This window comes from Crotalus tigris, unplaced genomic scaffold, assembly GCF_016545835.1.
Source record: "Crotalus tigris isolate CLP2741 ecotype Arizona unplaced genomic scaffold, ASM1654583v1 scf7180000024472.5447098, whole genome shotgun sequence".
NCBI lineage: Eukaryota > Metazoa > Chordata > Lepidosauria > Squamata > Viperidae > Crotalus > Crotalus tigris.
In genome coordinates this window covers 1846072-1867743 of record NW_024100643.1, presented here as the reverse complement: position 1 = coordinate 1867743, position 21672 = coordinate 1846072, and the positions used below count along the sequence as shown (strand labels likewise).

General features: G+C 34.9%; 1 protein-coding gene across 1 annotated transcript in view; it reads left to right on the top strand.

Annotated features, from left to right (window-relative positions):
- Positions 1 to 2799: 2799 nt before the first annotated feature.
- The window catches only part of SP6 (Sp6 transcription factor), a 36109-nt gene continuing 17236 nt past the window's right edge, over positions 2800 to 21672 (top strand). Inside the window, exon 1 of the mRNA XM_039333238.1 lies at positions 2800 to 3011. The gene's annotated coding sequence lies outside the window, so the exon portion shown is untranslated. The remainder of the gene's footprint in view (positions 3012 to 21672) is intronic.

The following is a 21672-nucleotide window of genomic DNA, read 5'->3' as shown; positions in this document are numbered from 1 at the left end:
ATGTGAGAGACAGAAACAAGAGGGCGCTGTGTCATTCTTATAGTTGGTCATAAAGGCAGATGACCATGGGGCCACTGCAGCCATCATAACTTTGAAATGAGATTATAAATAGTTATTGGGTGGATGGGGGAGTATCTTTCTTAAATTTGAATGGCCATTAGTAACTGGTTGTATCTCGAGGACTACCTATATTCAGGAAAGTAAATTCGCATTCTGCTTTAAGCTTTTTTGTCTCATTTGTGAACAGATATAAAATACTTATGCATCTACACCACTGTTAATGACACTAATGAAGAAAATGGAGATCTTTGCAAAAAAAAAGGTGTTCACAAAAGTATTTGAATCTATATTTCATAGCTGGTAAATAAAATTATTTCACGTTGGGCAGAATGAATAAACTCGGCCTCTGCATATGCCAAAAGCTTGTACTTCCAACTTTCTGTAACAGTGTAAATGGTATCAGTACTCATGGATGCTTCTGTTTCATGTTCTATACAGATAAATACGGGCTAGTGCATGAATTGAGCTTAATGAAACCGGAGGTGAAGGATGAAGACATAAATATTTCAGGAGTTATGATTTTTTACATCACCTTTCTATGATCTTCCACAGCCAGTCAGTTGGTCAGAGTTTACAAAATCTGTTTATTTTGCCTCAGGCTTTTTTCTTTGGAATGTTGATTGCTCTCAGTGTTTTTTAACCATAAGTAGCTACATTTTGTCTCTAAAAAAACTATCCAAATTAACCAATTTTTTTCCTTTTTCTTGCTTTAATATTAGCCTCAGTTTATTATTCAATAGAGAAATTTTACATATTATTTTTAAAATTCGTATTCTTCAATCCTTCTCATCCCATTTAAATCCTATTATCAGTCTAGTCACTCTATGCATCTGATGAAAAAAAATGCAGCTCATCAAATCTTATGCCTTTTAATATCATTTGATACTCAGAAAAGGTGCTACAGATTCCTGTTTTCTTGCGTTCGAAATCAGATTTTCTCAGAACCTGAGAAGGATTAGAATTATACTACCAATTTATCTAGTTATTTGCTAAATTTATATAGCTACCCATTTCACCTACATGACTCTGAGCAGTATATACAAAGTTAAATAATACAAATAAACTTTGACACGTATCTTAAGCAACTGATAGATTTATGCACCCAAAGCATATTATTTAATTTTAGGAAGAGGATATAGACCAATGCTGATTGCAGCACTGGGCACCATAAGGATTGCAGCACCATAAGGAGTTTTTGAAAATTGAGCAGTCTTGACTGTTGGGAGCTGTGAGGACAGAACTAGTCTTTCAGTTTCTGGCCCAGTGTCTTTAATCACTACATAAAACTGGCATTTATCTCATGATTAGTAATTTATAACCAAATCTAATGCATATATTAGTGTAGTTGTGTTAGCTGATGCACTTCTGTCTTATTTTCTGTCCTATTACAAACAAATACATACATTTCACAATATTATAAAATACCTTATTTCTTTTCTAAGCCTGATGTAGTTCTTCCTTTTCTGTCAAGCTCTCATATTCAGTTAAAAAAAAACTTATGGAAGCTTTTGAGTTATGTGTTACTGTATTTTTATGTACATGTCCAGACTAAAATGGAAAAATAAACAGATGTCTACTTTGTCAAGGAAAGGAATCAAAATATGATACTCACAGATAGGAATGATGCATATTTGGAATTGGGAGTGAATTCACTTAGTTAACCACCCTATATATTTTAAGTAACCTTTTTTTGATGCGCTATGTATCTTCATTTATATATTTTCATGGACTTGTCATACAATATGTGGATATGGCTAGTGATACCCTTTCTATGTTCACACAACCTTCTGAGGCAATGTTTGCTTAACTATGATTTATTGAATAAACTACAATCATGCTAAACTACAAACCAAAAGATATCTTGGTTGAGAGAACCTGGATTTCATTTCTGAGGTTGAATGTAGTTTAACGCTGTTAGTATAATATATAGTGGAATTACATAGGTCAACTGACCTATTTACACTTGTCTCTTTAGTTAAAATCTTAAAACAAGCTGTGTGACCCCATGGTATCTGCTCTTTGGGTGTTACAAAACCAGAATTTGCAATTTCTGCAAGCTAACACATTATAGATGGTGTTAGGTTAAGGGCTGTGTGCAATGGGAGTATATTTCTGATTTTCCTTTTTGTGGGAATCCAAGTAGTTCAATGGAAACATTTTACCAGTTGCTGTTCGGGTAAGAAGATCATATTCTCCTGGAACAAAAGTTTAGCTTTATTTTTTTTAGCAAATGTTTCTGTTTAGGGACAGGGGAGTTAAAACATGAATCTAACTTAGTTCCTAAATATATATAGTTTAGGCAAACGGCAACTGGGTTACAGACTAGTGAAAACGGACTCGTAACTGTAGCGGAGAACCTGAGCGTGCCGTAGGTGAATATGAGAATTGTACGCGCGTAACGATCGGGCTTCGAAGAGTAAAATGGGATGGAGTGCATACAGCATCTGCAGCCAAGCGTTATTTCCCGGGATCAGGGCCAGTTGCTGAGTTGAGCCAAGTTGAGTAAAAGATGCGGATCTTTCAAAGGGGTTCCTATTGCTTCCCGACCGAGAGCGTATATGCAAGCGCATTGTCTAGTTATGCTAGCCTTCAGAGAGAGGAGCGTGCGCGTTTTGTTTCTCTACGTAGGATCCACTGCCAAGGCACTTGTCCATACTTGGAAGGGTTAAACCCATCAGGTACTGGGTGGGGCTGAGGGGCGTGACTTGAATTTACTCCGTCCTTCCCAGCTGTGAAGGCTTGAACCAGTCACTCTTAGAGTAGCTCTTAACTAACTTGCATATACCTGTCTAGCTTCCCTCGGTCACGGTCCCTCGCTCTGGGTTCCCCGAGGACTGCCTCATTTCTTCGGATTCTGGATTTTGCTTTGGAGACCGCAACACGTTTTCCTGACAAATCAATGTGGAAAAACCTGCTGGAAGACCGCTGCTTCCACCAGCAAGTTTAAACCAGTATGTAACTCAATTTCTTTTTCCTCTCGGTTTCTTTTCCTTGCCTTTTCTTTCGTGCTAGAAAACAAGTTCGCATTCAAAGATGCTGAACTTGTGGAAGAGTTAAGCTGCTGTATAAAGTAAAGACAGGGACTTGCACAACGAAGATTACAGGTGGATAAACGATAAGAACGTTCGTTTTGGCCTCTACTCTTTCGTTACAAATTGTCTACACTTTTGGCAGATACTTCAGTTTGGAGTTCCTTGTCGTGACCTTTATTCCCAGTATAAAAAAAACTTCTAAAAAATATAGAAATTATATTTTTATTTTGTGAGATACTCAGAACAATGGAGTAAATTAAATTTATGCGCACGTTTTGCTTGAGCACAAATCCCGTTGAATGGAGTATGGCTTCTCACTGAGAAAGCATAGATGCGTTTTCCAATTAAAATAACTGAAAGGAATAATGATTACAGAGAAAGCGGGCTTTGTGTAATTAGAGTCAGCTGTATTAGGAAAGTAATATAAACAATCACTTTTCTTTATATTTCAGTATGAAAGTATTATTTTTGTCAGTTTGAATTTAATCTAATATTCTCCAGGTAAGTATATAATGAATTATAGTCTTATTGGGCTGTACATTTAGTTGCATAAAAGTGATTTAATATTTGTATAATCTCAGAATACAGCTCAGATTTAAAATATTAAACATTGCTGAAAAAAAGACAATGACCAATAATGTACTGCTGGATAGTGTAAGGAGATGATTAATAAGCTTGTTTTGAAACTCGCATTTCAAACCCCCAAAAGATCTGGGTAGCACTTGACTAGGTGTCAATATGTTTCAAAGTTAATAACATTTAAAGCATCACTAAAGTAATAAAGTGCTTAGTGCAAGCATAAGTCCAGCAGGCAGATGCAACAAAACCCTCACTTTGAAAATGACAATATTTAAGAATTATATTGATATCAGTATAGAAGTATTGATATAATATATGATTAAATATGATCAATATAGAAATATTGATATCACTATTGATATAGATAGATCTTGATTCAGAATGATGTAGATTTTATGAATGAATTTGGGTTCTTCCTTTAAAATAAGAAATCAGTGTTCAAAATTACATTTAAAAGGAGAGGGAATTAGATTTGATTTATGGCTTGATTTAATTACTGTCCCTAGCTCAAGGCCAATGATAAAACATAATCTCAAACTGGAGAACATGGCAGCTGTTCTCTGGTACATGCAGTTTTTCATTATAAGAAATGGAACTAGGCTGCAGGTGGTTTTTACATTGATATTATTGGTGATTCTCTTTCATTGTATTATTAAAAGTATTGTGATCTTAGGAACTGGTTTCTGACATAGTGTCTGGCTTTGGAATTGGGAAAATTCACCTACTATTAGGATTGTGTTTGCATTATCAAGATTTATATCCTAATAATCTTGCAACTTCACAAATTATATTAATTGGACCACCCTTTAAAAATACTTGGTGATATATCGCCAAATGTAATTTGTGGGTGTGAGAAACAGATATTTGAAAATAGTGTATTATGGAAAGAGGATTCACTATGGTTCTCAATTGAATATGCATACATGACCAATACAAGGTTAATATTCTGTATTGTATAAAATAATACTGAGGCACTTTTTTGCATAATAAATGCTCTGTGGAAAGCCTTTTATTAAATCTCTGCATTAGGGCTAAAATAATTATGACTGGGTGATTGATAAACAATTACCATCCAAAGATGCTGGGCTTTCTTGTTTTTTTTCCCTTAAAAATGTTTAAAAAGGTTTTTGAAGCAAAAGCAAGAAAGTTCAGATGCTTTTTGGAACAATGGAACAACTATGACCTGGATTGAGAATCTCCATAGACCATTACTATTCAAGATATATCAAAAAGGTGCAAATGCTTTCATAAGGACAGAGAGATGAGAAATAGGGAGATCTTTTTTTTCTTTTGAATTATGGAAATCCAACTTAAGTGATTTGCATCACTGCACCACTGAAACCATAGCTAGGTCAAAGATATATCAGAATAATAATTAAAAAACCTAGACACAGTTAATGTTGAGTACTCATGGAGAAGACAGTTTGTACTGTTATTTAACTTCCATTTACCTCAGGCACAATGGGTAATGAAAGGAAGTGGGAATTTATACATTCAGGTAATATATTAGATCAACTGAAGGCTAACAAGCTACCAAGTGTATAGGTTTCCAGTTTTCCAAAAATTTATTGTCATACATTTTTCATGAATTATTAACCATTCATAAAAAAGGAGAAAAAAACATTTTTTTCCTTTTCATTTTTCTAATTATTTCATCATCTTGGATCACGAAGCAGAAATTTGCAAAAAAAATTTTTTTTGCTGGTTCGTAAACCATTATTGCTGTAATGGTTCAATGCAAAATTTCCATTGTTTCCCATCTATCTTTGGCTGAAAACTTCCTAGCAGATGTGCCCATGCATTCATCCTGTTTGTTGTCCTGACATTTCCTTCATGGAGCTCTGCATGAGGCTGCCTGAAGTGTCCTCTTTGCTTTCTTTGCATTGCGGTACGGCTGCTGGAGTGAAGAGAAATCAAGAAAATTGAGAGCCATTGTGCATGTTGATTCTCAGTGGGGTACCTATAAAATATTTACTTATATTACAACTGTGATCAGTATAGATTTGTAGGCAACCTACGAAATCATTTGTGGGGAGATGGCAATGGCTATGGTTGAGTAATTATTGTACATCCAAAAGGGTATGTTTCTTTGTAGTGAGTGAAGCAAATCTTCAGATAGTCATGCCATGAGTGAAGGCCTGTCATCTTCTATTTTTAATTTTATCCCCCGTTTTTTTAAAAAACAAACTTGTTACTTGTCGGAAACCATACACGATCCCATCAAGGATGCTTTGTGTGTATTATTTTTATTTATTTATTAAATCTATATGTTGCGCATCTTTCTACCATCCAATTTTATAAACATATTCTAATGTTTAATCAGACCAGCAGTATTTATCTATAGAGCATTCAAAGACTGGAAGACCAGTTGTTTACTTTTGCAAACAAGCTGAACTAGATATTTCGTGACTCACTGTTCACTTTTTAAATTGCAAGTTACGCCAATTTTCTTTGAATAAAAGTTTTTCTTGAAATGTATCCATTAATTTGTATTAGACTAACAAACCAACCCCCAGATTAACATTGAACTAACTAAGGAAAAACCTGCCTCACATAGAAACCCTACTAGAGTACTTTCTGATGATTCTTTAGAAAACTTGATAAGAAGTTCTACTACATATATATTTTTCTTCATGTTAATATTAAACCAGTAACAACTCTGTTGGTGTGGAACATTGTTCACCTTGGTGATGAATGATTTCCCCTTTCCTTAAACTTTTCAAGAATTTAATATAGACTTACCTGGAAATAATCCTATTGATCTTAAGTTCTGAGGAAGAGTTTAGAGCTGAATTGTATGAGAGTCCCAGTGATTAGAATTAAGATATGGAATAGGTTGTTGGATTTTATGCATATATCCACTAGGGATTTACTTTCTAATCTTTAGCAAGTCACATTTTCTTAGCAATCTCTAAGAATAGTTGAACAAAAATGGAAAAATTAGTTTAGTGTATTAAAACATATTGCTATCACATAAATTTTGTACTTCTTCAGTTGGTTTTGTGCTCTAATCAGTATGATGATATGGTATTATGCAACAAGTTGCAGGTGTTCACAGTCCAGTGGCATTTTCACTGTGTTGGAGAAGCGAAACTAAAATTGAAAGAAGGTGAGTTGTTCATTTAGGGAACTTTCCATAATTGTAGATATTGCATTATAGCATTCAGAATTAATCGATTCGTAAAGCAAAGCTGTCCATGATACAAGAGAATTCTGATTAGCTTCTTTCATGTGCGCACACACACACACACACACACACACACACTCTCACACTATACACATACACATACATATACACATACAGAATGTATATTTAGCCATAGAAGCAAATTTGATCAGTCATTTGGAAGCAAAAAACATTTTCATCATTGGGCCATTTTCACAGCCAAAATCAGACTCTGCTATAGGTACCATCCACATTAGCACTTCCACATATAATATTATTATAATTCCACATATAATATTAGCTACTTCTGAATAAACCTTGAGTGAAAATGGAGTGTGTGTGTGTGGGAGTGTCTATTACCCATTCCAGTATAAAATTCAAATGGATTTAAAAGGAAAAGAGTTTCTTTCTCTTTGACAGACAGCTTAAATCTCACAATAATATTTTTCTTTGTTTTTTGAAATTTTTGTAATACATTTGCAAACATATTTTAAGCATGCATAAAGAACAATTTAATACATAATGTTGAAGTCAAGAAGTATTTAGTATTAGTTTTATGCATATTTAGTAATCCAGAAACATGACCCACTTTTTAAGAGATATTTTTTCCCATTCCAAAGCAATTTCTTTTCATTTCCATTAATGATAAAACAATTGTTTTCTAAGCCTTAAGAATCATAGTTGTCATTGCTATATAGCTCACATCTTTCATATGCTTAATATGCTTTTATTCAATAATGCCCTTTTAAAATAAATTGTCCAAAGTTATATTTTGAAACTATGTAATAAAAATTGGGCCAATTGGCATGTTTAGCAAAATCAAGATACATGTATGATGGACAAATGTTTGAGGTTGGTTCACTCATCAAAGCAATGGGGAAAAAGTAATCTGCACAGAGTTTGGCCCACTACATTGATGTGGTTTATCATGTACTATATCTAAATGTATTGCATTGTCACGTTTCTAAAACTGATCTAAACATTTCAAATGGAGATTGCAATTGCTTGGGTGATTTAAAACATTAATTCTTTGATCCCAATGCCAGTTGCTAGACACGCAAGTTTTTGGCCAAATAGATTTTTGTATGTACCAGTTTGGTCATATGGTTAATGCTTTGGATGCTTTTTACAGTTATTTTTATAACTGCGTAAGTGAGGATGCTTTAAGGAAAGAGACAAGTTGCTGTCTGCAAAGCAGGTAACTTGGTTCAAGGTAATTGAAATGAAAACAGGCAAACTGAACCAAGAACAACGAACTACCTGAGTACCTGTAAAACAGGGAACAAGAACCTGTATGTATGTTTATATAAATAATCTATTTGGATCCAGAGGTTTAAAAAATACTTCTTTTTTAAATAAGATTCCAACCCTGCTTATCTGAATAGATCTGGTCCACATTTTTCAATTTTTCTCTGTTAGTATCACTCCAGATTCATTCCCTGAACACAGTTCTAAACTTATTTTGTGGCAAAGTCATATTTGCTCAGTTTTAACCAAGGCCACGTAGATTTTAAGCTAATATGTTTTTTATTAGAACCTCCAAATAGTATAGAGTAGGAAACATACATCTAGAATTAAAGAATTTGAGACCAGGATTTTTTTTTTCTGAATACATGAATAAAGGTTATGATGCTTCTGCACAAAGTGTCTTCTTGTTTACACCAACTATTCTCCATTATGGCAATGAAGAGGTGAAAGTAGCAGTTAAGTTTTAATTTCAAGTTGCACATTTCTCTTTGGTGGATTTCTGGGGAGGAGATCACAAGGAGAAGATGAAGTTATTTGGACGTCTTTAAAACGTTACTCAATTTTTAACGATATTTCTGTTAACAGGAATTGGAAATCTTTAATAAATTATAAGCATCTGCCAGCAGATTTTGGTTTTTTGCCCACGTTATTCTATACCACCTCATATCTGTTCTGAAGTGGAGATTGTTCTAAACACATACAATTCCTTACCTCTAAAGGCTACGGTTGCCAGATGGATCTCTTATTCCATCTGACTTCCAAAAAGTAAATGCTGTGGGTTATGTTGATATAAATTTCAAACCACCTAACATTTTGATTTTGTGCTATAAGGGCAAATATTTGTCTAAATATCTAAATACTTTTGCTACAAAAATAGCTAAAACAAAATGATCCTTAGTTGTTCTGCAGATTAAGAAATATAAATGGGATTACAAATAGATTTGAAATGTTTGAACATAATTCCAAGGGTTTTAACTAACAAAGAAAATACTTTTTCTTTCTGTGATTAGTATTAAGAGCCATGGTGGCGTAGTGTTTAGAATGCAGTACGTGCAGCCTACTTCTGCTGACTGCTAGCAGTTTGGCAGTTCAAATCTCATAAGCTCAAGGTTGACTCAGCCTTCCATCCTTCCGAAGTGGGTAAAATGAAGACCCAGATATTGTGGGGGGGGGGCAATATGCTGACTCTGTAAATCACTTAGAGAGGGCTGTAAAGCACTATGAAGCGGATATAAGTAAGTGCTATTTCTACCATAGAATCAAATTTTACGTTAATTTCAGCAAATACCTGTAGGCAGTTTAGCATTAAATAAGTACTGTGGTTCAGTTTTTACTGAAGTGCTTTTTCAACTAGAGTTATGAACAAAGGTATATGGGATTTTTTAAAAAAAGATTAACATCATAGTTTTTAATAAGCTTAATTAATTGATGAAATCTATGCTACAAACTTCACATGCTGTTTTTGAGACTCTGATGAGAGGGATACTTTTTTCTTTGAAGTGTGTGGCCATAACTACTTAATGGGAAAGCCACTACTGTTTACATACTGGCAGCCATACAAATTATATGAGAAGCAAAATTTAATCTGCAATTAAAACTTTAGTCAGCGACACTGATCAATGAACTGCAGCTCTCGTTTAAATATATGTGTGGGAGGGTGAGAGAATAAAGTTTATGAGGTTATTACTTGTATTCATTATCAAAACTCTTTCTCCAAGCTTGTACTCCCAAAACATGACTAATCAAATCAACTTAGGAAATATTAGTCTAAAGATTGACAGCTATAATAGATAAGATAACTGTGATGAGTATAAGCAAAAGCAGTTATAAATGCTTGGACATTATTTTTCATATGGAGAGAATAAGTTGAATTGGGTTTAAGATAGAGGTCCCAAGGTTGAATGTGATCCTTATAGTCTTGAATATGACTTCAGAGGACCTCCAAAAGTTATCAAAATGTTACTTTTAATGTTAAAGAAAAAAAATAATTTGGTTTCAAAAATTGTGTCTCAGTAGATCATATCATAAAAGCAGGAAGCATAATAAAAACCTAAAATCAGAATAAAAATGAAACTCTACCATTAAAAAATATACATAATGATCATTTGTTTAGCAAAGGCTATTCAGAATAGCTCTGCCATTAATTATTCACCCATATTTATATGATGCTTAGTCTTCTGTTTCTAGACAGTTTATGGAAAACGAAATAAAACATTCATGAAATAGTAAAATCCATCCATAAAACCAATAAATTACAAGCTAAGATATTAAAAACTATAAATAAACCCATAGCAACTATCAAATATCAGTAGGCTAAAAATAGGGTTTTCAATTGGCTTGAAATCAGTAGGCCAACTGTAAGACAGCTTTTCTTTGATTATAGCAACTTGGATTTGCTAATAGTGAATAATTAGCAATAACACTTAGACTTATATACCCCACTTCCTTGGTACTTTATAACACCCTCTGAGCAGTTTACAATGTCAGGATATTGCCCCAACGATCTGGATCCTCCTTTTACTGATCTTGGAAGGATGGAAGGCTAAGTCTACCTTGAGCTGGTCAGGATTGAACTTCTGGCAGTGGGCAGACTTTGCCTGCAATGCTGCATTCTAACTTTTGCACCACCATGGCTCTTACAAGCTACAGCACTTTGTACCAGTTGCGGTTTCCAAGGATTCTATTTTCAGCCTACTTTTACTCATTCAGATCAAAATAAAATTCAGATTAAGAATTCCAGCATTTACATTTACCTTAATGATATAATTTTTATTCTGCATGTACAGGTAATCCTCAACTGACAACCATTTTGTTTAGCAATTGTTCAAAGTTACAGCTCTGAAAAAAGTGATCTATGATCATTTTTCACACAACCTTTGCAGCATCCCCATGACCATGTGTTCAAAATTCAGATACTTGGCAACTGGCTCATATTTATGAGAGTTTCAGTGTCCTGGAGTTATATGATCACTTTTGGCAACCTAACAAGCAAAGTCAATGGGGAAGCCAGATTCACTTAATAGTTGTGTTACTAATGTAACTCCAATGATTCATTTAACAAGTATGGCAAGAAAGGTCATAAAATGGGGCAAAATTCACTTAACTGTGTTCCTTAGCAACAGAAATTTTGGGTTCAATTGTGGTCACAAATCAAGGATTACCTGTGTTCATCCCTTGTGCCTTGTGACGACATGGGCGGCAAACAAATTTAATAAATAATAATTGATATTTTGGTCTTCAGAATGCCGCTGAAGAACCAAATGCAGTTCTCACCCCATTAAATTTTTATTTATTTACATGTTTATTTAAGATTTTAAAGGGCCGTCTAGCTCAAGAAAATGAGTCTCTAGACAAACAACCTTCTCCCCCTCCCCTTCAAAACTGACTTAAAAGAACTTTCATCAATCTATAGAGCATTGCTTGTAGGCTTTATATGAATTGCCTGATGGAGAAATTGGGTGTTAGAACAGATACATGCAGATGGTTGACTAATGGTTTCCGCTGCATGAAAGAATGACATACATACATAACATACAAAATATAGTACTCTAACATTTGTGTGCCTGAATGAGATGAATTTTGCGAAATTTCCTAAATGAATGAAAGTGATACACTGATATCATAAGATGAATTTAATACGCTGTGTAGCTTTCCAAATTGATTTTAAAACTGAAAGGAAAACAAAGTTCCAGGTTAGAATTTATTGAGAAAATTCAAACGTTTTCTTCCTGGGTTGTAGAAGTGATATAGAAAGACAAGATTGACACATATGTTTACTTGAAAGAAAAGCATTCCATTTATTTTATGCTGCTGCAATCTTATTTCAGCACATTGATGGAGACAGGTGCTAAAAGTACAAACATGCATTTGATGCAAACTGAGTGGCAGTTGGGAAGGGTCAGGAAAGGAAGGGAATAATATTTGCCATTTAAGCACTGACTAAAATATAGAAGCCTGCATTAAAAAAAATTCTAGCTCTCCTGAAGCCTATTGATGATTGTCTTTTTTAAGACAATTCTCGGGTGCAAATTAGATTATTCAATGAAAGAAAAAAACTAAATAATGCTTTATATTTTTAATGTTTTATGTTCTAATTATTTTATATTACTGCCTACAGGCTCCTGACAGTGAAATGGGCACCATATAAATTTAATAAATATCTTGCAAGAATTAAATCAACTAAACATAACCAACTCTCCCTTAATTAATTAAGAAAAATCTAATAAATATAAATACCTATGTGGAATTAATTCAGTTGTTTATATTAAATCTAGGCCATGTAGCAGTGTATTGAGTTATCTCCTTATTTTTATAACATAAAACTTTTCAGAAAGGGATAGCAAACTCATCCTGAATTCATTCCTTAAAATGAGAGTGATTTAATTTTCAATGATATAGAATTATCTTCTTTGTTGTACCCCCAAATTGACAGTCGATTCAAAGATGAGAAATTACATATTTTAGGAATATAATTCAACAACATATTAGGACAGTAAAAAGAAAATTAAATTGTACTGATTTGAAATAAAAAAAATGCTGGAATATTCATGAACAGGAGAGTTATGTGGTAACTCAGTCAGCCAGTGTGAAGAAAGTGCTACTGAGTCTGTGCAAAAAGGGTATTGAGTTAGGAGCTGGATTTCCAGTCTCAGGTTTGTCTCTGTATCTCTCTGTAAGAAGTCTTCAATTGAGCTATGTTGCTGTAAAGAAGAATGTATGGTATTGTAAATATTTTTATATGAATATAAAGAAGTTATTTTGAATCAGCTAAATGCAGTCAACTGTGAGAGCTTCTGATTTATTTTTTTATCAATAGAGAAATTAAAATTCTCTAACAGGTTATGGGCCTAGAGCTTATTAAGGACTGCATTGTAATTTAAAGCTGGAAGAAATTGCCTGTGTTTAGAAAATATAAGAACAAGGCAAAATAAACAGAATGGCTGCAATGGAATTTGAGGAAAACTCTGTGCCTCATTTGGGCCAGAAGAATTACATTATATGGGCTGCAAAAATGGAATGTTTGCTGAAAGCTAAAGAGCTGTGGTATATTATTGAAAATCCACCACAAGTGTTTGCAGCAGTTGATCAGAAAAATCATGATCAAGCAATGGCTTATCTCATCTTGAATTTAGATAATGAACAATTTCTAAATGTTGCAAATTTAAAGACTGCAAAGGAGATTTGGTTGAAGTTAAGAGCTGTGCACGTGAATGTTTCTGCATGCAATATAGTGCAATTGTCAAGAAAACTTTGCAGGGCCTGTTTGCAACCAGGTGAATCTGTGGAACAGCATTTAAATAAAATGCAAAGTTTATTTTTGGACTTAGAACAACATGGGATTAAATTCCCTGAGTCCCAGAAGGTTTTATTGGTGTTGAACAGTTTAGATAAAACCTGGGACACAGTTTCTGCAATATTTGAGTCCAAAGAAGAACAAGACTTAAATTTTGAAGCTTTAAAGGCATGTTTGCTTAATGAAGAAGAAAAACGCCATTTTAGAAGCAGCCACGAGGAGGTGAAATTCCTGAGGAGGGGGTCCAGACTGCAAGTCTCCAGAGGAGAAGAAACAAGCAGATGGGACCCGGACCAAGTTGCAACAAAAGAAACATTTTGCAGGCAGAGAGCTAAGCAAGAAAAGAATTGCTACATTTGTGGAGCAAAGACACATATGCAAAGGAACTATTTGCAAAGGAACTGTTTGCAAAGGAACTGTTTGCAGCAAAGGACATTTGTGCAACCAAAAAGGACTGCTTTGCAAAAGGAACATTTTGGTGTTGCAAAAGTTTGCTATAGCAGCAACAGAGACAAGTGGCTAATAGATAGTGGGGCAAGTCAAACAATTGTTAATGACTCTGAATTATTTTTCAGGTTTGTTCCAGTAGGACAAGAAGCTGTGGCTTTGGCAAATGGCCAGAAAGCAAAAGTCATTGGAAAAGGCGATGTAAAAATTCCATATTTGGAATCAAAGATTACCAATGTGCTTTGTGTACCTGAGATGGAACATAATTTGTTAAGTGTGTCTAATTTAGACAAACAAGATTTTGAGGTCATTTTTGTAAATGGGAAGTGTCTCATCAAAAGGAATGGGAATATTTGTGCAAATAGCATAAAGGAAGATAACCTATATGTATTGCAGGGACAAAGGGTTCAATGTTCCCATATATTTAAGAATGTTGCAGAGCATGATTCATGTGTTCATCTTCTACATAGAAGACTTGGCCATGCAAGCTTTAAAGTTTTGTAGCAAATGCAAGATTTTGCAGAAGGGCTAAATTTAAAGGGATGCAAAATATATTTGGACTGTGCAGTATGCAAAGCATCGAAGTCAAAGGCATTCCCAGTTAGTAAATGTAGCACAAGACAAACAAAAGGAGCTCTAGAGCTAATCCATGCAGATCTGGTAGGACCTATGCAAGCCAGTTTGGGAGGAGCAAAATATGCACTGGTAATTGTTGATGATTATAGCAGGTATTCATTTTGCTACTTGCTTAGAGGTAAGACAGGTGCTACAACAATTCAAACAGTGGGTAAGTTTTGTAGAGAGAAGGTACAGACAACAAGTGTGTCAGTTGCAAACTGACAGAGGTACTGAATTTATGTCAACTAAATTCCAACAATGGTTGGGGCAGTTGGGGATAAGACACAGACGTACAAATCCTTACACAGCAGCAGAGAACGGTGTAGCTGAAAGAAGGAATGGTGTTTTGCAAACAATGAAAGATTCATTAGAGGATTCTGGTATGAGCAGGTCATATTGGGGAGAAGCCATATTGACTGCCAATTATATAGTTAACAGGCTGTGGAGTTCCTCCATTAATAATACTCCATATGCCATTCTATATGGGAGAAAGCCATCACTGGCACATTTGAGAATTTTTGGAAGTACTGCATGGGTACATATTCCAAAAGCAATCAGAAGAAAGGGACAGCAAAAAGCAAGAAAACTCAGGTTTGTGGGCTGTGAGCCAGGGTCAAAAGGATATCGCTTTAGTGATGGAAGTAAAAGAATTATAATTTCAAGTCTGCTAATTTTGCAGAACAAAATTGGGACAGAATTAATGCAAATTCTGGGTATGTCTCACTTAATGACGGTAATCTATTTAATGACAACTCATCTAATGAAAAAATAATAATTATTGAAGATGTCAATGTTCAGGGAGCAGAGGCTGAACAAGACATGAAACCAGAAAGAATTGAGACACAGGAGCAGTTAATACCACGTAGGTCAGAGCAATGTAATAAAGGAATTCCACCTGACAGGTATTCTGCCAGCAAGGTAAAGGTTTGCAATGTGTGGTATGAGCCAAGAAGTTATAGAGAAGTGTTGGCATTACCAAAAGCTGAACAAGAAAGATGGAAGGAGGCCATGGATAAAGAGATGAAATCCATGGGAGACCATGAAGTATTTAAATCAGTGACTTTGCCACAGGGAACCAAAGCTGTGGGTTGTAAGTGGGTATATAAGAAAAAGGTATTGCCAAATAATGATATACAGTATAAGGCCAGGTTAGTGGCACGATTAAAGATTAAAGATTTTTCACAATTAAAGAAGTGTATAAAGTCAATAGGTCTGATGTCTCTTCCTGTCATGAAGGGAGGAGTGTTGAAATATTCATGAACAGGAAGAGTCATGTGGTAACTCAGTCAGCCAATGTGAAGAAAGTGCTACTGAGTCTGTGCAAAAAGGGTATTGAGTTAGGAGCTGGATTTCCAGTCTCAGGTTTGTCTCTGTATCTCTCTGTAAGAAGTCTTCAATTGAGCTATGTTGCTGTAAAGAAGAATGTATGGTATTGTAAATATTTTTATATGAATATAAAGAAGTTATTTTGAATCAGCTAAATGCAGTCAACTGTGAGAGCTTCTGATTTATTTTTTTACCCATAGAGAAATTAAAATTCTCTAACAAAAAACTATAACTGTTTTTAATAATTTTTGATGAATGAATTAGAGCAGTGGTTCTCACTCTGTGAGTCGCGACCCCATTTGGCGTCGAACGACCATTTCATGGGGGTTGCCAAACAACGCAGTCCGCCATTGTTTTCCCCCTTTTCCTTAGCTGTGCTACTCCCTTTTATTTTATTGGCTTTCGAAAGCCAATAGAATAAACTCTCTTGAATAGAGTCTAATTCTATTGGCTTTCAAAAGCCAATAGGAATTGTCCAGGCTGTCTCTGCCCTGCTGAGCCCACCAAAAGCCCCATTCTGCAAACGGTGCTGCAAATTGTCTGCAGCGAAGGCGAGCTGTCTGGAAATTTCCACCCCTCCCTGCTGAGCAACTACTAAAAATGTAAGTAAAAGAGGGCCAGGGGTGGGAGGTGGGAGGCCGGCGGGCGCAGGGAGGGTTGCTGGCGTGCGTGGGGCCCGGTGGGTGCCTTACCTCCCTTGGGCTGAGCCAACTGGTGGCCCAGCCGGTGGTTGGCCTGCGCCGTCTCTGCCGCTTGCCAGCTACGCCTCGGCCGGCGCAGGGGGCGGCACCACGCATGCACGGCACTCCCGGGCAGGGAAAGTCCTTGACTTCCGACCGGTTGGGTAGTCCTCGATTTATGACCGGTTGGGTAGTCCTCGACTTACAACCGGTTAGTTAGTCCTCGACTTACGACCGGTTGGGGGTCGCGGCATTAAAAAGGTTGAGAACCACTGAATTAGAGTCTTAAATCAAAGAAATTAGATTTCATATTTTTAATGCCTAGATCCATTGATTTTTCCAAAACTGGGAAATTCAGTTCTTCCTTCTGTGGATGAGATATATAACTGATATTTTCAATTCAGCTTTTAACACTTTAGAAAATTGAATATTTGACTTCCATTCAAGACAGCTTATCTTAAATACAAATCTCTCCAATTAAATCAGCCTCCTTTGGCTTTTACGCTTCAGCTAAATCTCAGTGGAATACATTATGTGAGAAAACACCATGTGGGACACACACATGTATTTGTGTGCATGTATAACTTAATTCTGATCATGACAGAAGAGGTTTCATAATGATGGACAGACTTGTAAACAAATTCCCCAATGCCTTCCCCAAATCAGTACCTCAGATCTAATAAGCAGTCACATTAAAGCTGAATTATCAACAAAACAAATTCTGAAGCACAAAAGGTACACAATAGGAATCTATTTTATTGGGCAGGTAAGAGAGATTTTGGAAAAAACTTCAGAGTGATGTCCTAACTTGCTTATTTTCTAAATTCTCTGAGGCATGTTTTCTCCATTGCTGGTGTAATAAAATTCACCCATTCAGTATTGTTATTCTTTCTTCAAAGAATGGAAAACAAAGCATCTTGTCTTTCATTTAAATCAATAAAACATTTACAGTAGTAAGAAAGTATAACACTGATATTAATGGATGGCTTGAGAGCAATAGAGTTTGTAAAAGAGGAAGTAGAGAAAGAGCAAGAAGACAACGTAAGAGGAAATTGAAGAAATTATAATGTAACTCAAAAAATCGCCAACTAAGGCTTGGACTTTTAACATTTAACCTATCCAGTTGAAGAAAATCTAGAGGGAACTGTACTATGATGTCACCCCCTAGTCCTTCTCTTCATTAAACTAGAAATACCCAATTCCAACAACTGTTCTTTAATATTTTAGCCTCCAGTTCCCTAATCATCTTTGTTGCTCTTCTCTATACTCTTTCTAGAGTCTCAACATCTCAACATCATGGTGACCAAAACTGGATACAAGTGTGGCCTTACCAAGGCATTGTAAAGTGGTATTAACACTTCACGTGATCTTGATTCTATCCCTCTGTTAATGCAACCTAGCACTGTGTTGGCTTTTTTGGCAGCAAACTGCTGGCTTATATTTAAGTGATTGTCCACTAGGACTCCTCTCACAGCTACTTACTATTGAGCAAGGTACCACTTATACTGTATCTGTGCATTTGGTTTTTCTTGCCTAAATGTAGAACCTTACTTTTTTCATCATGGAATTTCATTTTGTTAGATAGCGCCCAATGTTCAAGTGTGTCAAGATCCTTCTGTATCTTAAGCCTGTCTTCTGGAGTGTTGGCTATTCCAGCCAGCTTGGTGTCATCTGCAAATTTGATGAGTTCCCCATCTATCCCCTCATCCAAAATCATTGATGAAGATGTTGAAGAGCACTGGGTCAACAACAGAGCTCTGGGGCACTCCACTACACACTTCCCTCTATGTAGATGGAGTTCCATTGAGGACCACATGCTGAATATAGCCAGTTAGCCAGCTCTGAATCCATCTGGTGGTGATGCTGTCTAAGCCACATTTTTCTATCTTATCAAGGAGTACGTTGTGGTCTACTTTATCAAATGCCTTACTGAAGTCCAAGTAAATTATATTGACAGCATTCCTCCAGGTGACTAATTTTGTCACAAGATCAAAGAATGCATTAATATTTGTCTGGCATGAAGATGGGAACTACATCAGTTCTTTACCAGCAGATCCCCATTGCTCCAGGATCTTTGAAAGATATAGTTCAGGTTCTGAGATTACGTCTGCCAGTTCCTTGAGAACCTTGGGGTGTAATCCATCTGGTTCCAATGATTTGAACTCGTCTAGAGTGGACAGTGCTCACTTACCATTTTCTTGCCTATTTTAACTTGTGTTTCTAATCTGTTCTTATGGTACTGTTCTTGATAGGTTGGACTGTTTTTTCCCTTTGTGTAAAGACAGATGCAAAAAACAAGTTAAATAGTTCTGTTTTCTCCCTGTTGCTTGTCACCTTCTTGCCACTTTCTTCCACTAATGGACCAATCTTTTCCTTAACCTTTTTCTTGTTTTTTACCTATTGAAAAAAGCTTTTTTTTTGTTATTTTTGACCTTTGTCATAAGCCTTAGTTTATTTTGAGCATTATTTTGAGCATTAGCTTTCCTCACTTCGTCTTTGCAGGCTCAGGCTATTTGCTGTTATTTTGTATTAGTTATGTGCCCTCTTTCCACTTTTTATATTTGTCCTTTTTGTTTTTCAATTTATCAGAGAGTTCATTATGCAGCCATGCTGGTTTCATGCAACTTTTGCTTTAAATGTGTTTGTTACACTTGTTATCCCAGTATACAATTTTGGCACACCAGACAACATATCCATCCAAATATCTCGAGTATTAATAATGGGTGCACAATTGATGCATGCCTCTGAATGGAATGGGAGTTCAATGAACAATTTAAACAAGTAAGTACTTTATCTGTAAATATCATACTGAAATTGAGCCTTAGGGTTATGATAGAATATCAAGAACAAAATATCAGAGAGGCAGATGATATAGGGGTTTGAATGGAGGATAAAAGAATGTAGTTTTAGGTAAATTAAACTTGCAACTGAGGTGCCCAAAGGGGAAGTAATCCTGTTTCTAGCAGTTTTCCCCTAGAAATATCACTTAAATGAAATTGAAACTTCCATGGTCAATTTTGCTATCAAAGAAAATGAAAAACAATAGCTTGGAAACAAAAACAGAATTCTTAAAATTAAAAAATCCCTATGAAGAATGGTAAGGATTAAATTTTTTTAATGAGCATGTTTATTTATTTAATGTATGGGATATCATACATGAACTAGCAAGATATGTTAACATTTCATCTAGATTAGTAACACACAATAAAATATAAATGTTAATAACATCCATGTTCCAATACCAATGTCTAGGCTATCTAACCATTGAAGTGTAACATGGTTTATATGAAAAAAATCAGATAGTGAACTGGTATATGCCCTCAGCTTACAGCTGAGGATAACATATTGTGCATGAAAATGCCAACATAGTAGAGCAGAATTACTGCTAACAGGATATACTCAAAATGTGAATATAGTAGTTTTCACTACTAATTTCACTACTAATTTCACAGTCTAATTAAAATAATACTGGTTTTGTAAATTAATTTAATTCACATAGGTAAGAAAAAGAAGCAGTTTGGTATAGTTATTAAGGTGCTGGCATAGAGACTATGACATAGTTACAGGCATGAAAGCCAGCTAGATGATATTGGGCCAGTCACTATCTCTCAGCCCAACTTCCCTCACAGTGTTGATATTGTGGGGGAATTAGAGGAAATAGTATTAGGCATTTCATTGTCTTGAGTTACTTATAAAGTAATAAAGGCAGGATAAAAATCTAATAGATAGATGATAGATAGATAGATAGATAGATAGATAGATAGATAGATAGATAGATAGATAGATAGATAGATAGATAGATAGATACATAGATAGATAGATACATAGATAGATAGATACATAGATAGATAGAACTTTGTATCAGGGAGGCTAAAAAGGTCTCAAATCCATCACAGATTCTTTCTTGCAATTTAATTAAGCTGGATTACAACAGATACCTTGAACGTATTTTAAATTAATAATTCAAGATCTCATTCTAAATGCTGAATTAAACTTGTCTTCATTTAATAAAATATGTAAATTAAAAATAAAGCCAGGCAAAGAATCATGTTCCCAAAAGAATTGCCATTCCTTCAAAAAATTACAGAAAATTGTAACTAAGTGAAGACACTTTGATTTTTGTGGGACAAAATTGCTAATTTCTATCTGAGGTGCTTCCCCACCTTAAATTTCATTTGGTTTTGCCTTAATATTTATTGAGGGGGGAATTAAATCTACTCATCTAATATACAAGTTTCGCATTTTTTTGAATTGGCCTTCTGAAGAAGGTATTTCAGATTGAATATGTTTTTGATAATTAGAAAAAAATTATGCTAAACCTTTAATTCAAATAAATAGAAGAGATTGGTTCTTTGAGATGAAATAACACTATCTTAAACCAATTTTCAAAATTGTATGTGTCCATCTGTGTCTTTCTTCTGGAAAACTCAAGTGCCATAATGAAAACAGAATTGCTTGCATGTCTTTGATTCATTAAAAAAAAATAGCTTTGTTTATGCATTGAGTGCATTTTCTTTAGAAGTTGTCCTATCTTTCACATGAATATTATATTGTTGTATGTTTGTAATTGATTAGCTTATAATTTTTATAAGAAACAAATATTCAATAGTTTACATTACTTAATAGATATTATTTAATATATACCTTCTTTTAAAGCAGTTGTACGGACTAGGCATCCTACACACACATACACACACACACACACACACACATACACACACACACACACACACACACACACGGGGTTAGTATCACTAAACACTTTTGATAATGAGACTTTTAAGATACTATCATATCTTTTCATAGTAAATCTGTTTTGCAGTTTAAAAATTAATGGGGCATAAGTGGCTAAATATGAGTTTTTGTTGTGCTTATAATGAATGACTCCTTTTTAGATTTTTATCTTTCTATCCTTGAAGCTTAGTTTAAGTAAATATAAAGTAAGACCAGTTAATATGCATGATATTTTATATGTACTTTCTTAACAAGATTTATCTTAACAGATAAATTTATCTTAACAGATTGGGGTAATGTATATATCTGTGTCATAATTGTTTTATTTATTATGAATTTTAGCATAATTTTTTTTGCAGTATAATATTATATGTATGTGTGTCCAACTAGTCTCCCCTTGATTTCAAAATATATACTGGAACAAAAGATACAACACAAATAAAATTTAGGTATTGCATCCAGGATCACTGAAATCATTTGAACATTAGG